The following is a 15,978-nucleotide window of genomic DNA, read 5'->3' as shown; positions in this document are numbered from 1 at the left end:
CTCAAATTAAGCTGGTGCTGAGCGTCCATAGGAAGCCAGCCTTATGCTTCTGCAGCACGTAAAGTTCTCCTGGCTAGTGGGCCTTAGAGTATAATATTATGAGCCCAGAAAGGTTTCCAGGGTAAAGAAGGGATATCCGCGAGTTAGGTGAAATTCCGCTAAAAAAGATATTAGTGTCCACAGGACATGATCAGAGCACGCTTTCTCTAATTCAATGTTCTTCCCATAGGGTGATCCCAAAAACCATTCAGACATGACATTTAGTACAAGCCTGGAGGTCTATGGTGCTTCATGCAGAGGTATTGCGGGTGCTCGGTCTGCAAACACTTGCACAAGTTTCTCCTTTGGCGTTGGGTTCAAGGATGGCATCTCAGTGGGTTTAAGCCCACGCAGCAGCAGTGCTACCGAGACACCGCAAAAATACATCACGCAAGTGAGTTGAAATTCCTTTCCACAAAACATTCAATTCCAGAGAAAAAGGGGAAAACTAGTCCAAGCCAAACTTGCAGGATTTATGTGGAAAGGCATTAGAAACCTGGCTGTTTGCTAAGTAGAAGTATTATGGACCACCTCCTCTCAGTAGAGTATACTTCCAACAAGCAGAAACACTAGGGCTCTTGTCTCGTCTCACGCGGAGCTAGCACATTGACACCTCAGTGTAATTGTTTGTGCTCAGTAAATTTCTATAACATAATATCTCCAACTGGTTCACAGTTAATGTTCCAACAGAGAACCTAACAGTGCTAAAAATGGGGTTGGCTCCCAGAGTGATTTTGGTAGGGTAACAAATGTTAGAGGCCTACTTCGTATAAACGATGATCTACGCTGAAATGGTTCACGGGGGACAAGGGTGAACCAATAAGGCTCAGGCACAAAGTGAGCCCACTGGTTGCCACCTGAACGGGGGAACACAAATTTAGGCTTCTGGCCTTTAAACCATGAGCTCCCAGTATCAAATATCGACTATTCAAAAGGTTACTGCATCAGAGAGGCAAGACTCAGGCGGTAGGACCAACTCCGATATCCTAGGGCGGTGGATGCTCATCAACGGGTGCAGTACTCCCATGGCCCAGTACATCTTGATCCTTCGGTGAGCCTCATATCTTCAGGTTTGGTCACAACTACCTGGTGGCGGGGTCTTGAACCTTCAGAGGTGGCACCGTTTCTCCTCAAAACACATCCCTGCGGCTGGGCCTTCCTCTTGTGCAGAATGGTTCTGTTCCATGCAGGAGAGTCCATCAGACAATCTCCCAGCTCCTCAGAGCACAGTTTCTTTATGTCATATGTTCGACACAAGCCTCAACTTAAACATAGACAAATCCCCCAAATTTCTTGGAGACATCTCTCTGTGGTATTGCTGCAGAGCGCATTCCGAACTACAGACTAAAACCAGGAATGGGACATGGAAGGCCATTTCGTATCCAATCAGCGGAGCATTTTGTGGGATGTCAAACCCAATGTAAGGAGGTGCCATTTTTAAAATCTACAAGTTGGACTAACCTGTGCAAAGCATATCTTCTGGGCTCGTCAACAAAATGGAGGGATGTAGCAGTCACCAACTGATCATAAGATTGAGTATTCCACTGGAGGGAGGCAGACTAACTGACCCTGATCGCTGTGGTTTATCAGTAGGTGACAGCGCAAGGCCAAGTGGTTAGCGTAGATGGCCTATGGGTTTGTGCAGACATGGTATAGACATCCCCCATCAAGCATGAGCTTGTGCACTGCAGATCTCGGGATGGAGCTACCCAGTTAACTAGGCAATGGCCAACATTTAATAAAGTTTTCTGACAGCAATTGTGGAAACCAACTCAATGCAAACAAGCACTGGCAAAGCCAACCGGTCTGGTTTTGCCTATCAGTCTTTTGGCTTTGTCAATCCTTGTTTTGGTCTCATCAGTCAAAAAAATCTGCGATTTACAGCAAAAATATATTTTGGTCTCAAAAAGCACCCATAGCTATAGTAATTCCTAGTAATAAAAAAAAATTACTTTGTGTGGGGATATGATGCGTGTGAAAGAGAAGAGTGGAGTCACTCCGAGTGAAGTTAGCCAATGTCTGACCTATTGCGCTATGCAGTATGCTGTAGAGGGCAGAGGGAAAATGTGAATGCCACAATACCAGACAACGGATTTAGAGGTTTGTCTGAAAGCCGCAGTAATTAAGGAACATATATGTGTGTTTTTTTGTAAAATCAAAAGGTCTTGATTAATGTCACACCTAAAATAGCATCAATTGATTTTCCATTTTTAGGTCAAGACTACCAGGCAGCGCAAGCTGTCTGGTTGCAAAACACCTATTTTGGGCTTACCAAGAGCTTTCAGGGATTGACAGACCATCCATTGCTTACCATTGGTTGGTTTTATTGTCACTCTCATTTGCTTGCTTTTTACTTAATGTCTTTACTTGCCATCTTCAGTTCATCCCGCCCCCGGAGCACAGCCTCTCTACCATCTCTACGACTGTCTGGCTTCTATCCTTCTACTGCTCAATTTCAGAGAACTTTATTTTTCAGTTTCCTTCTCCTGTGTTTCCCTCTTGTACTTATCCCACCACTCCCCTCATGCTGTGTGTTATTCACGCATCATGTTCCTCTTCCCCGCTCTCGCGCTGCGCTCACTTTTATGTGCTCCTCGCTCCTGAGTGTGCTTCTCCCATTACCCAAGCTCTCTGCAGTGGTGTAAGGCAGGCCCCTGTGGTGCGGGGGGGGAGGCAAGCTCCAGGGGGGTTCCTCAGCACAATACTCTGGCTGAAGAGCTCCTGATTGAGTCTGGAAGGGGCTCCTCCATGTACCTTTCAGGGGGCCCCTAAAGTTTTAAAGTTTTGTTACGCCAGTGGCTCTCGGTGTTCTTCCATCTTCAGCGCTCAGTGTTCTCTCCATGTGTGCTTCTCTACCCTGGCCCCCTATCGCTCTCTCCTTTATGCAAGTTTTAAAATATACACGTCCATCACCTTGGATTGAGAAATTCAAAATTAAAGCAAATGGCACGCGCGTCTTCTCACAAGCTTGCATGAGCATTGTGATGCATGAGCACGCATTCCATCACACAGTCGCGCACCAGTGGAGTGACATGACTATCACCAGAAGTCGCGCCACTATCCCTTTTTAAATTAATGTATTTATTTTTACTATTCTGCATAGCATTGTGAAAAAAGACAATTTAGAACACCGCCAAAGGCAATAGGTCTTAAAGGCGACCCTAGAGGCTTTGCCAGAGCTTGTTTTAAAGGTTTGCATGCCTAGTGATAAATGGAATTACGTCACGCAAGGACCCACCGAAAGTTTAGTGAATCAGCAAACAAATGATGGACGGAATGCTGACAATGCAAACATTCTCCCCCAGTCAAAAGATCTGGGTTAAATCCATCGTTCTTTTCCCCACTACGCCACCCCAGTTTGGACCCAGGCCAATTAGCAGCATGAAAGCAGCGTCAGGATTGGCTGCAGTGGACTCTGGGAGCCAGTGCCTGCAGTGGAGAGGGGCGTGATGCGGCAGGTGTTTTTCTTTTTGTTCTCGTCATCCGTCCGACCCCCGTGCCCTGCCACTCTGTCAACACATCGGCTGCTACTGTCTGCACTGACTTCCGGTAGCTCAAAGAATTAAAATCAAATCCTTATGCCTTGTGCATAAGGCTCTGCATCACGCATGGCGCAATCAGCTAGCAGGAGGATTTACCGTCTGTAGACCTCGGCAGTCTCCGAGGTCCGAAGGGCTGTTCCTTTTAAACACCGCAAACTTTAAACCACTCAGCTTGGGAGGCGGAGCCTTCTCTCTGGCAGCAAAATGTTGGCATAACCTGCCTTTTGATTGACTTTCAGAAAGCTACTGACAAGATGGTGTTTTCTGTGATGTAATATATATATAGCTGCATTTCATAATAGTATTATTTCATGGCAAAAATTAATTTAGCGCCAAAGTTCCTCAGGGTAAACAAAGTGCTTTATAAAGTCCAAAAAGAAATAAAATAAAAGTGCAGCTTTCTGAGCTCGAGGAGTGTCGTCTCTAGACAGACACCCCATCCAACAACTGAAATAAGACAGGCAGCCCGCGGCGGATGGCGTTTGCAAATGTTGATCTTTACAAGCGCCACCCCGAAATAGCAGTAATTAATTTATTAATGTTGTGTCTTTGAAATTTGCCCACACTGAACAAGGTTTGTAATCTGGGTGTTGCAAAACAAACAATATATGAGCCACACCGAGAGTACATTTGAATACTAGGTCATCCGCGAGCCAAAATACATGATAGTGTTTCCAAACATTGTTAATAAATCCATAGCAATGGAACGTGTCTTAGAAGGGTGTGGTATATCGTTGCAAGAATACCATTTGACACAAATATAATTTCCCACGTAGAGAGGAGCTCTAGTATACAGACCTCCCGGCCCTAAAACTGACTTTATACATAAGTTGCTTGAGACAATTGCCCTGCATGTATTGGCCTCTGATCTCTTCCTTTTAATAGGAGATTTTAATTATCATGCCGAGATATTGAACTCGGATACAGATCAGCTGATCACAAATATGAGTACTCTGGGACTAGCCCAATTGGTGACAGGCCCCGCCCACACTGCCGGCCACACACTCGACTTACTGTTCACAAATTCAAAAGGTATCATAGTAGAACCTCCATCTTCACTACTATGGTCAGACCATGACCTATTAAAATTTGCTATTCCAGTCCACACTACCAAAATTGATTACAGGCATGAATCAATATGGCGAAGGTCATGGCGAAAAGTCACCTCTTCCTCCTTCACAACCTATTTCAGCCCCCTATAAAATAGCCTAAAAGTCAACATTGATCAGGCAGCAATCTCCTTTGAGAGAGCAATAACAGATGCGCAAAACAAAATCCCCCCCCTTACCAGGGCAAAAATCAAACCTAGAGCTGCTCCCTGGTTCATGGAGCAACTGAATATAGCGAAGCTCTCCTGCAGGGCAGCGGAGAGGAAATGGAGAAAAAGTAAAGATCCGACAGACCACAAAAAATACAGATGTCCACCGCAGTTATCTGGAGAATATTAGGCAAACAAAAGAAGTGTTTCTCCTAAATCGGATCGAAATGGCGCCTAACTCTAATAAGGGGCTCTATAAAATCCTAAAAGAATTTAAGAAACCTCCGGCTAAGACACACGCTCATATCTCACAGGACTGGATGGATTCTCTTTTTAAATTCTTTGATGATAATATTGTTGCAATTCATAACTCCTTTCCGCCTTAAGACAATATAAACCTCTTAGGTAACCATTCCGCTATAGCTACGGGCTTCCCTCCTATTTTGGAAGAATTCTCCCAGTGTAATTCAGAGGAAGTGGCTAGAGCCATGCTAAAAATCAAATCGGGTTCACCTGTGGACCCGGTGCGATTCCTCCCAATCATCGCTCCGGTACTGCTCGACAGTCTCACTGACCTATTTAATAGGTCACTGTCGCAATCAGAGGTCCCACAGATATGGAAAGCGGCCAGAGTTAGGCCAATCCTCAAAAAACCTACTGCAGACCCTAAAGTCCCCACTAACTATCGTCCTATCTCTTCACTTCGGGAAGATGCTCGAGTCACTGGTCAACCAACAGCTCGTTATCCATCTCGAGAGCCATGGACTACTGGACAAGTCACAATCAGGCTTCAGGGCCACCCATAGCACAGAAACAGGTCTGGTAGAAGTAACGGATAACATCAGGTTAGCATTGGACAGAGGGCAGTCATCTATTCTCATCCTGCTAGATCTATCAGCAGCTTTTGACACCATCTCCCACAGAATTCTCGAACTTCGGCTCTGGGAGATTGGTGTCAGAGGGAAGGCCCTGAAGTGGCTCAGAAGCTATTTAACGGACCGAGCTACCACGGTACAGATAGGCGATACCGTCTCATGTAGTAGGCCAGTTAGGATGGGAGTGCCGCAGGGCTCCATTTTGAGCCCTACGCTTTTCAATCTATACGTGACTCCGCTGGCCAGGGTGATCAGATCTTTTGGCTTTGATGTTGTGTCATACGCCGATGATACTCAGATCCTGATCACCCTTGGTCCAGATGCAACTGAAACAAAATCACGTTTTAAAGACTGCATGTCCCATGTTGACAGGTGGATGAGCACAAATCATCTGCAACTAAACTGAGGCAAAACAGAGATTGTACTGTTTGGCAAGGCTCACGAACATTGGTCTAGTGACTGGTGGTCTTTAAATCTCAGCCCCTGCCCAGTCCCAAGACAGACAGTGCGGAACTTAGGAATCCAAATGGATAACCAATTATCAATGAAAAATTAGGTCAATAATATAATTGGCACATGTTTTGGCATCATGCGTAACTTACACAAAGTCTTCAAATGGATTCCGATAGAAGCCAGGAAACCACTAGTCCAGGGACTGATCATCAACCGTATGGATTACGGAAATGCCCTGCTGTCCTCAATAAATGAAGATCTTCTCTCCGGGGTTCAGGTTCTGCAGAACACCGCAGCCAGGCTTGTTCTCAACCTCCTCTCAAGATCCCCCTGGGCCCCTAATCTGAGATTTCTCCACTGGCTCCCTGTCAGGAAGCGAATTCATTTTAAGACCCTTTGTTTAACACATAAAAATATGTACGGTAGAGGTCTGGGTTATTGGGCCAAAAAACTAAGCTGGTACCAGCCTCGCAGGACTCTGAGATCCAGCAATAGATCACTTCTTACACCTCTCAGAATCCGTACCATTAGAAATGGAGGAAGGTCATTCTCCTTTCTCGCGCCCGCTCTCTGGGACAACCTGCCCCCGCATCTCCGCAACATCACTGATCATAACTGTTTTCGTAGAGAGCTGGAGACATAGCTGTTTGACAACTTAATAGTCCTCCCCTTCCAAGCTGACCCCTGAGCTGTCCGCAAGCGCCATGAGACTTTCGGGTGATTTGTGCGCTTTATAAATGCCCCTTGATTTGAATTGATTCTGGGTGGCCAGCGCTTAACTTATGCTGGCATTTGCAGGGGGGGGAGGCGCTCATTTTTTGAGAAAGGAACTTATATTTCACTGTCAGACTTCCAGAGCAAGAGAATGAAAGAGAAAAAAGGGAGAGAGAGAGAGGGAAACAGTGACAAAAGGAAGAAAGCAGGGATGAAAAGGAATATGCAAGAGATAAAAAGACAGGAAGTGCAGGGTGGTGGAAGACCGAGTCGAGAGGTGGACTCAATATCAGCATCTGGCAGTGCCAGCTACAGGGTAAGAAAACTTTGGGCCCCTGTCCATATTTTTATTTTTTTTAAATGAAGCACTTCTGTCATCCCACGCCATTCAGCCCAACCCACGAGGGCTTCGAGTGCAGACCTCCACCCAATGTGGGGATGTGCTCGCCAGAATCCGCCGAGCAGCTTCTCCATCCACATGACATCACTTCCTCCCTCAGGTACAATAATTTAGCGGGTCACAAGCAGAGCCCGGTTCCACGCTGCTGCCCCAGGCTCTGGTTGGCTCACCTGCCGGCTGAAGCCGGAAGGCCGTCACCTCACAGGCCTGCCACCTCGCCACTGTTATGCCAGCATGACTGGTATTTTAATGTCCTGGCTGGTACAACATTTAGAAAATCACCTAAAGCCAGTGGTTTTTCCACTTATCAGTACATACTTTAACCAGTTAATGTAAGAAGGAAATAAAACTTTAAAATGTGTTCTAGAAATGTCCTAATGACCCCTGACTTATAATTAAAGCAAACAAAGGCAGAAAAGGCATGTTAAAAACGTATATGAACGATTTCATATAGAGTTCTACTTAAACAGAATTTCAAAACAGGAACATTTGTCATTATTTTACTCTGCCAAAAAGGTGCAAACCTGTCTGAGTGGGAGAGAACACACTCGACCCTTGGAGTGTACTCCTCAATAAACAAACAGAGGAGGCTAAAGGCCCGAGTGGGCGATTCACGTCAAGGCCTGTGAGGGAGACCGCACCTCTGGTGTTAGAAACCAACACACCCCGTCCCTCTGAGACGCACAGGGCACGCTTCGGATTAGGCTCGCGTTACATGTTATTAGCGCACACGGCTCATTACGCTGCACCAGGAAGCGCGTCCGGGCCAGACAGGTGCGGCGAGACTCGTGGCCGGCTTACCAGGGTACGTGAAGAGTGCAGGGCCCTGTGGATGAAAGGCGGAGCCGAGCAGTGAGGTGGGCCGCCGTCTGCGGGGACGATACCCCAATGTTGACATGTGCCCTTCCTAGCACCCCCTTCTAAACCCTGCATTGCCAGCGCTCACCTCCCATCTTTGCTCCAACGGCAACATATGACCTCGTCCAGTGTGCGTCTGACCTCTCGCACGCTTCCGGAAGGCACTGTTTCTTTTGTTTTTACGCCACACTTGTTTTCTTGTGACATCACACCTTTACGAGGTAAAGGACGTGAGTGGATCACCTCATCCCGCACTGACCATGTCACTGGTTTACTCCCCCCCCCCTCCTCTCTTTTTTTTTGGGTCATCCCTCTCAAGGCCTTTAAGTGTGGGGCGCTATAACTGCAACCCTTATTTAGGTCTGGCCTAAACCTGTCTGGCTAGCTTGTGTGTTTTTAAATGTATGATTGGGGCAGCCCTACCAAGTTTCCCAGGTCCATGCGGCATGTGCTGCTCAAAGCCAGGTTTTCCCCTTTGAACTCTGGGACTTGTAGTCTTATTTCTTCTATTATAAAGCAGGATAAGTCCCAGAATTCAAAGAAACAAACCTGGACCGCAGCATCACATCTCGCATGGACCTGAGAAACTTGACAACTATGTTAAGGTGACCACCTAACCTCGCCCCCTTCCATGTAATTATGGATCGGTCTCCGTTTCCAGTCCTGGGCTTTTGAGTGATACCCTAACGCTTTCTGGGTGTTGTAGTTTTGTTTCTACTGAACTGATTAATCGAACACACCGAAAATCAGTGATTTGTAGGTTAAATTCTAGGACTGCAGATGGAATCCGTAATGACCCGGAGTGAAATGGTCACATTATTTATGTCAAGAATAATGACGTACGTACAGGGGCTTGTGATCAGCGCTCTTCATCCATTTGTCTGCTCAACTGTCATTCATGTTTTTCTGCCATTCACAATAGCAGTGGGTCAGCCCACTGCATCCATTGGCTGTCTAGCATTTCTCTGACCACAGGTGCATAAAAAGTAATGCACTTTACTGCCAAGACTAGTGCACCGGGGATGCTGGGCTACTTCTTTATTTTTATATTTATTTGCATGTTACATATGGAGTAAGCAATATATAAATAAAATTAAAATATGTTGAAAATAAATTAACATTGCACATTCACCAAGGCCAGGCCTGTTAGCTTTGTCAATGCTTTCTTATATTCCGTTGCCCCCTTCCACTCTCATCTGATCCTTCAAATTAATTTTTTTGTCTTATTCCGTTGATACGTAACTTACCATCCGCATTACGGGAGACACCAATGAAGCCAAACACAAATCTAAAAGATGCCAAACATCTGGATATGGAGCAACCCGGCTTCAGCTCAGGTGGAAAGGAAACCACTCATCCTTGGTCAACCTTCTGTCCCATAGTCATACCCGTGGTGGGCCCCCCATGCCATGTCACTCCCCGTGTAACCTTGTGAAGTAGCGTTTACGTGTTTCCTGATGTGGACGATTCTTCCACTCATACTGATAGGGAAACCATTTTGCCAGCTGCCATCCTAGGACTGATGGACCACTGACATTCTTTTCTCCTAGGTCCACCATGGCACCTGCTGGCACAACTCCAGATGGTTTAAGACGCGGTGCTCGTCTAACATTGGGTCTTAGCCAACGCGTCCATATCTCTAACCATTTGGAGTCTCCTCCTTGGTCCTAAGTGGCCAAACGAGCCCTATTCAAATGCCTATGCTGGCCCGCCGTCTCAAAAACAGGACTTTATTTCACTGGGAACATTTTTAAGAGGCAAATCCCAAGTGAGCAGATATGTTCCTTCTCCTCTTATCTGCTATTTCCAGAATCAAAAGAAGTCATATCAGAGGGTCCTCCCTTTTTTCGCATCCGACGGGTTAAGCATGGTAGTGAGGGGGGGTCCAAAAAGGAAAGGTTTGTGGTAAAAAAAATACGAATATATCTGTGTTTATAGCCCAAGGGTGCCCACAGAAACACGCCAAAATATGGGCAAGGTGGGCCACAAATAGATGTATACCCCTACAAAGGTATGAAACGGCAGATGGTCATTTACAAACGGAAGAGATAACAGATGTATGTACGCAGAGTCTAGTGACTTGTCTACAGATACAAGTGGATGCAAGACCAAGATCATGAACATATATAGGTAAATGGCATAGTTAGAGTTGAGTTTTTGCTAGAATTATGTTATGTGGGAAGACATATGACTCAGAATATACACGAGAGACTGAGAAATGCTGTTCACAATTGTTATGTGATACTAAGAATTACTGACACATGATATTTGAACACCCTGTACTTATTGTATATCTTCAAACTTATAAAATATGTAAAAAATATATATTTATAAATGGACTAATTTTGAACAGCATTTTTGCCTCAGTTTTAAAAGGGTAGATGTACTTACCTCTCAATAAGCTATCTAGCCAATTTTTCCAGTTCATTTACTTGTACATGCAACCCTACCTGTACGATGCCGTACAAACTAACAATGCAAAATGATGCAAAATTACTTATTCACTCCTTTTTTTCACTTCTCTGGCTGGTCACCACCCGGATGATCGACCCCCTGTAGAGTTCGTACACACATCTGTTTACTCTCTCTGCAGCCACTCTTCCAGTTTGACTCCTGCCAGCAGCTGTTCCCTTCCCTAAGCTACTCAAAACTAAAACTCTGTATGCAATATCCTTGCACCAACTCCCCCCCCCCCCCCTTCAACACCCACTATAAATCCCTATAGTAAAGACCTCCGATGCTTTGCAGCTCGGTTTGTTTTTGCAGGCCACATGCATGTACACCAGGGCCTGCATTACAGACAGTGCCATGGGGCGAGCAAAGAGGTGTGCACCCGTTTTCTGCAACTTCAGGGCACTGTTGTTTTATATACGGGACCGCAGATGCTTGTGTGTTCCCTTCTGTAATACTGATAGTGTTGGCGCTCTCTCAAGTGGACATTCTCTCATTTACGTGCAGATGGCCCCACGCAAATGAGGGAATCACTTTGTCTCTATGCCTGTGCCGTATTATGGACACGGGTGCAGAGGCAAAGAGGCCTTCAGGAAGCGACTACATGTGTACCACAAAAAGGTGCACTGTTAGTGTGCCCCCTGAAGGTGGCCTTAGGAGAGGGTACATGAGGTCCTACGGGGTCCTCACAGACATCTACCCGCAGGAGGGCACAGTCACTCAGTCTACCCGCAGACAGTGGGATCGCTGCAGCCGCCTGCACAGTGAATAACAGAGCGGCTTAATTCTTACAGTTATGCGCTGCTTCCAGGGCACCAGCGAGTTCGCATCTGCTCTAGGACAGCGCTTTATCAGTAATAGGTGCAGTGTCCCTGTTCACACCCAGCACATCAACTTGAAGGTGCACCGCAGTGCAAACAAAGACTGTGCATCCTCTTTGTAATCCAGACACGTTTATAGTAAAATATTAAAGTAACATTTTAAATATAAAAGTAAAAATTGAAAATATATTTATATTTAATCAAAGTTGAAAGTATTCTTTATCAGCCAACTTTTCGCTCTCGTAGACTCTCATTTCAGTGCTTCATTAGCTTAAAGTAAAGCATGATGTTGCATTTGTTTTGTATAGTTTGAAACTTCTTTGAACTTACGATTTTCTGACAGAAATGTCTGTGAGATACAAAAAGGTAGCAAAAGCCATGTATTTACATTTGGGTTTTGTTTGCTATTTTCTGCCACCCACAACTGTCACACCTCTTCTCGTAGAGGAAGTTGCAGATTTCATCGACCGCGAGTATCTTTGTCAACTGATCATGACTTCAACACGGGGCAGTGCTCTTCGACACGGGAGTGCCTGTCGATTGTATTGTTGCATTTATATAGCACTTCATATCTCGTTGTGGGGTGCCAAAACACATTTTGGATGGGTACAGTGTGACACAGTGAACCAGTGTGTGGTTGACTGTGTTATATATGTTGTCATCCAATGTGCGAAGCGTTTTGGTGTCGTGCATGAGTGACCAGAGTGGGGCTCTAGTCTTGCGGCACAGCATAAGGCTTAAGACTAGGACTTACCCGTGGTTCACACTGCATGGTTCAGGTACTGCGTGGTTGAGACTGCGTGGTAAAGGCCATTTCCCCAGCAGAAGTGAATTTGTATAGTAGGAGGCGGTACCCCTGCCTTTAAAAAGTGTGCTTGGCGACTGCTCATGTCGCCCACCTCCATCCTACCCATTTGGCATATTTTATCTCATTTAAAGTTGGTGCTCCAACCCTCCCAAAACAAGTGTATCTATCACACAGGCCGGCCAGGTAGGTACCTACTTTTTTTTCTAGAGTTCTGTAGGGATGGGTGCTGGGCGCGGTTCTAAAGCCCTTGATTCTGTACCACCCTAAGTGATTTCATTGGCTACGATGCCGCTGTGCTGTTTCTTCAAAGGGAAGAGCAGTTTGAGCTCCTAATGGACGTGGACTGGGGTTAAAATTAACAAAAACAAAGAAAAATTAGAGCCCTACACCCAGCTTTGGAGGCCAGGCACAGCAGGTCATTCATTGTAAAAGATGTATGACTGATTTAATTATTTAGCCTAGAAGGTCTCAAAGACAAATGTAGACTGCTACAAGGCCATGAGATGAATGACTGGACACAAGGCTCAGGAGATTCCCTTTCAGTCCATTGACAGTAACTCTCATTGAGTGACCTCATGTGTGGGCTTTAAGATCGACCTGGCTCCATTCATGGTAAACAATCTTGTTGGTTAGAGCGAGTCCGCTTAACACATGCAATGGTTCAATTCTAGCTCCTTCAGCAGCAAGAAGGGAAGTAGGTAAATAGAGGCCCAGTCCCATGTCCTTCTCAGCTCTTTGCGACTATGATGGGGATGATGGGGACCAGTCTTGAGCCATGACATATGTATGCTGCAGACCTGGTTCCTGCAGTGGCCTGATCATCCGCAGTGATCCGCCGAGGCTCCTGTAGCAGCCTTGATGTATGTAATGATTAGGGCTCCCGGTTTTATGGTATTTGTTTTTTCACCATTTCCATCGACATTTATTTTTTGGCCATTTTAGCTGTATATATCCATATTTATTTTGTATCAGTAGCGGCTCGTGGAGGGAGTGCCGTGGGGCAGTGGGGCGGGGACGGGGGAGGGGCAGGGTGGGGCGTAGTAAACTCCGGCTCACAGCCGACCGGAGTAATGTAAATAAATAAATAAAACAAATTTCATTGCGCGCGCTGAAACTCATTTGGTGTTTCAGCGCGCGCAATGAAATTTGTTTTATTTATTTCTTTACATTACTCCGGTCGGCCGTGAGCCGAGGTTTACTACCCCCCACCCACCCCACCGCCCCGCGGCACTCCATCCACGAGCCGCTACTGGTTTGTATTTTGTGAATAAATGAAGCAGTAACTTGTATATATCCATATTTATTTAACCAATAAATGTGCACTCGTACTTTGATGCCCGATTTTATCACATTTAGCAGCTAAATGTAATAAAACTTTAAAGTCACATGACAATATTTGCATAATTGCACAAACGTGTGTTAAGATATGCAGTTATTTAAGGAAATGTAATGTGTTTTTTGACTAAACATGCACGGAATCTGCACGACTGTTGGCTGGAAATTCGTGAACAACAACAAGCAGAGTCACTGAGAAGATGCTCAATTTTCTGTATTTTTCCACTTTAAAAAAAAAACCATTGTTTTCTGCTTGTATTTATATGTAAAAATCTGTAAAAACTGAAAACTGGGATGATCAGCTGGCCTCCTACAGCAGCCTTAACTAAGAGTCCTTGGTCCTGGCTTCAATAAATGTCTTAGCATATATAGTTATGACCTTCAGTAGCCTACAGTTGCCTTCAGTACATTTAATGATGAACTCTGGGTCCCATAGCCGATTTAACATACAGTCATCAGCCTTTACAATAGCACTGCCTATATGGAGTGATTAAACCTGTTGTCTCTAGAGGTATTAAAGTTTATACTTCATGCTTTTATAAGCTGTACCTCATCCCTTGCTTTATCAGAAGGTGCTCTGTCAAGTATTGCAACTCTTAGTTTCCCCCTCTTAACAACTACAATCTTCTCCCAGGACTAACAGAAGTTGACACCAGGGCCGGACTGGGAACAGCAACAAGCCCTGGCAGGTTGCTTCTCCACCTGCCCTGGGAACGGGAGGTGTTAGCCGCTAAGCACTGCTCCTGCTTTTCTTACAGAGGGGACATTTTGCAAGACTGATGCAAAACCGGCACCCTGTGAGAAAAACAGCCTCCTGCACCCACAAAACCGGCCCCCACCCCCACCAGCCCAACAGGGAAATGCCCGGTGCCCACTACGGCCAGTCCGGCCCTGGTTGATACAGACACTTAACATAGGCACGTGCCAGATCACGCATCCTCACAAGTTGAATCAGACTTCAGTTGCCGATGGAAACCTTGGAATCCTTTGGGAAGTCACCCGCGGACCAATGAAAGTGCTGCAGATCTTAGCCAATGAATGTGAGCAAAATAAATGTGAGTTACATGAGTTAATATGGGAGATGTCACTGATCACTTGCATGTCAGGGGCGAGGTAGGAACCAGGGTGGATCACTATGTATGTTAGAGCCGCTCAAGGGACCAGCCTGGATCTATGCGTCTTCTAAAGGGGTCCCACACAAAGAGTGATCCTTCCTGGTTTTTATAGTCTGTACTCTACACTCACCACTACCCCCCCCCCCCCAAAAAAAAAATATAATAATTTTAAACCAAATCCCTATGGAGTCTTTTACTTTCGCCCTTCGCAAACTGAAGCAAAAATGTACCTCAAAGCAGCGGCGTAGGATGGGGGATGCGGTGGGTGCGGGCCGCCACAGATGTCATCACTGCGGGGGGTGACAAAATGGCAAAAATATGTACGTATTGAAACTTTTTAGTTCAGTCAACAAACGCAACGAAACGCGGCTGAAGTCGACGCAGGGGGGGGTGACAAGAAATTTTCCGCACCGGGTACCATCTGACCTTGCTGCACCACTGCCTCAAAGTCTCACACAGCTCCACCGCCACCGTAAGACTCGTGTGATATGAGGACAAAGTGCTGATGTCCCAAGGCCTAAGATGCTGTTTCAGTCTAACTGAGTAACCAAATGATCCCTTTTGTGAACGTGACCCTCCAAGGCTAGTGATGGCAAGCAGTAAAGGTACCCCCTTGTTACTGTATTGGTATGACCCAGGATAATGGCGCTATATAAACTGTTAAATAAATAATTTGTTACCAGCTGAAGCTGGTAATATTTTCCCAGTGGGACTCTGTGGTATCATTTAAACACAGAGAGTATGTGTATGCGGTGTACACCTGTTATTATGAGGTTTAAACCATTAAGATAAGAATGAGTTTGAAAAATGTGCCTAATCTAAGAAACTGGGTTTCAGTGTGCTGCGCCGTATTTGTGGGCTGCCCGTCCCACATATGTGTAAATGTGAACGAATCAAGCGAACATTCACTTGAAAGACTGCGTGCACTACGAATGTATGTTCTGCAAGGAGGATTGATGGAGTAGGAGGACTCCTAGACCGGCGAAACAAACAACAAGCCGTAAGGTGACGCGATACAAGGGTGATGTTAATGGACCCCCGCTGCCTTTGATTATATCAATCAAGCGATATGCGCATTTCGGCCAAAGCTACACAAGTGTGTCGAAAGGAACGCAACGAGCGTTTGTGAACTCCAGCTTATTTAATTAAAATACCGAGCCCTGAATGACCATAACCAACAATATTCATATGAAGTTTGGCCAAAGCCTAAGAAGATACGTACAAATGTTCAAATTGAGCCGATATGAAAAAAGCCTATGAATTGTCTTGATAAAGATGGCTCTATAATGTAAAACCATCGAAACGCGTC

General features: G+C 45.6%; 1 protein-coding gene and 1 long non-coding RNA gene across 5 annotated transcripts in view; one reads left to right on the top strand and one right to left on the bottom strand.

Annotated features, from left to right (window-relative positions):
• LOC146772695 (uncharacterized) overlaps positions 1–8,354 on the bottom strand; it is a 298,817-nt gene extending 290,463 nt beyond the window's left edge. Inside the window, exon 1 of one of the 2 annotated variants that reach the window (XR_014972301.1) lies at positions 8,228–8,354. This is a non-coding gene — a long non-coding RNA (uncharacterized LOC146772695). The other variant, XR_014972299.1, reaches the window with a different exon arrangement.
• The window catches only part of TIPE2 (TNF alpha induced protein 8 like 2), a 51,547-nt gene that overhangs the window by 25,967 nt on the left and 9,602 nt on the right, over positions 1–15,978 (top strand). Inside the window, exon 1 of one of the 3 annotated variants that reach the window (XM_085639030.1) lies at positions 7,961–8,086. The exons of 1 other annotated variant lie outside the window; for it this stretch is intronic. The gene's annotated coding sequence lies outside the window, so the exon portion shown is untranslated. Of the gene's footprint in view, positions 1–7,960; positions 8,139–15,978 lie in introns of those variants that run through there. One more of the 3 variants, XM_085639029.1, reaches the window with a different exon arrangement.

This window comes from Triturus cristatus, chromosome 12 (genome assembly GCF_964204655.1).
Source record: "Triturus cristatus chromosome 12, aTriCri1.1, whole genome shotgun sequence".
Taxonomy (NCBI): Eukaryota; Metazoa; Chordata; class Amphibia; order Caudata; family Salamandridae; genus Triturus; species Triturus cristatus.
This window is presented reverse-complemented; position numbering and strand designations above follow the sequence as displayed.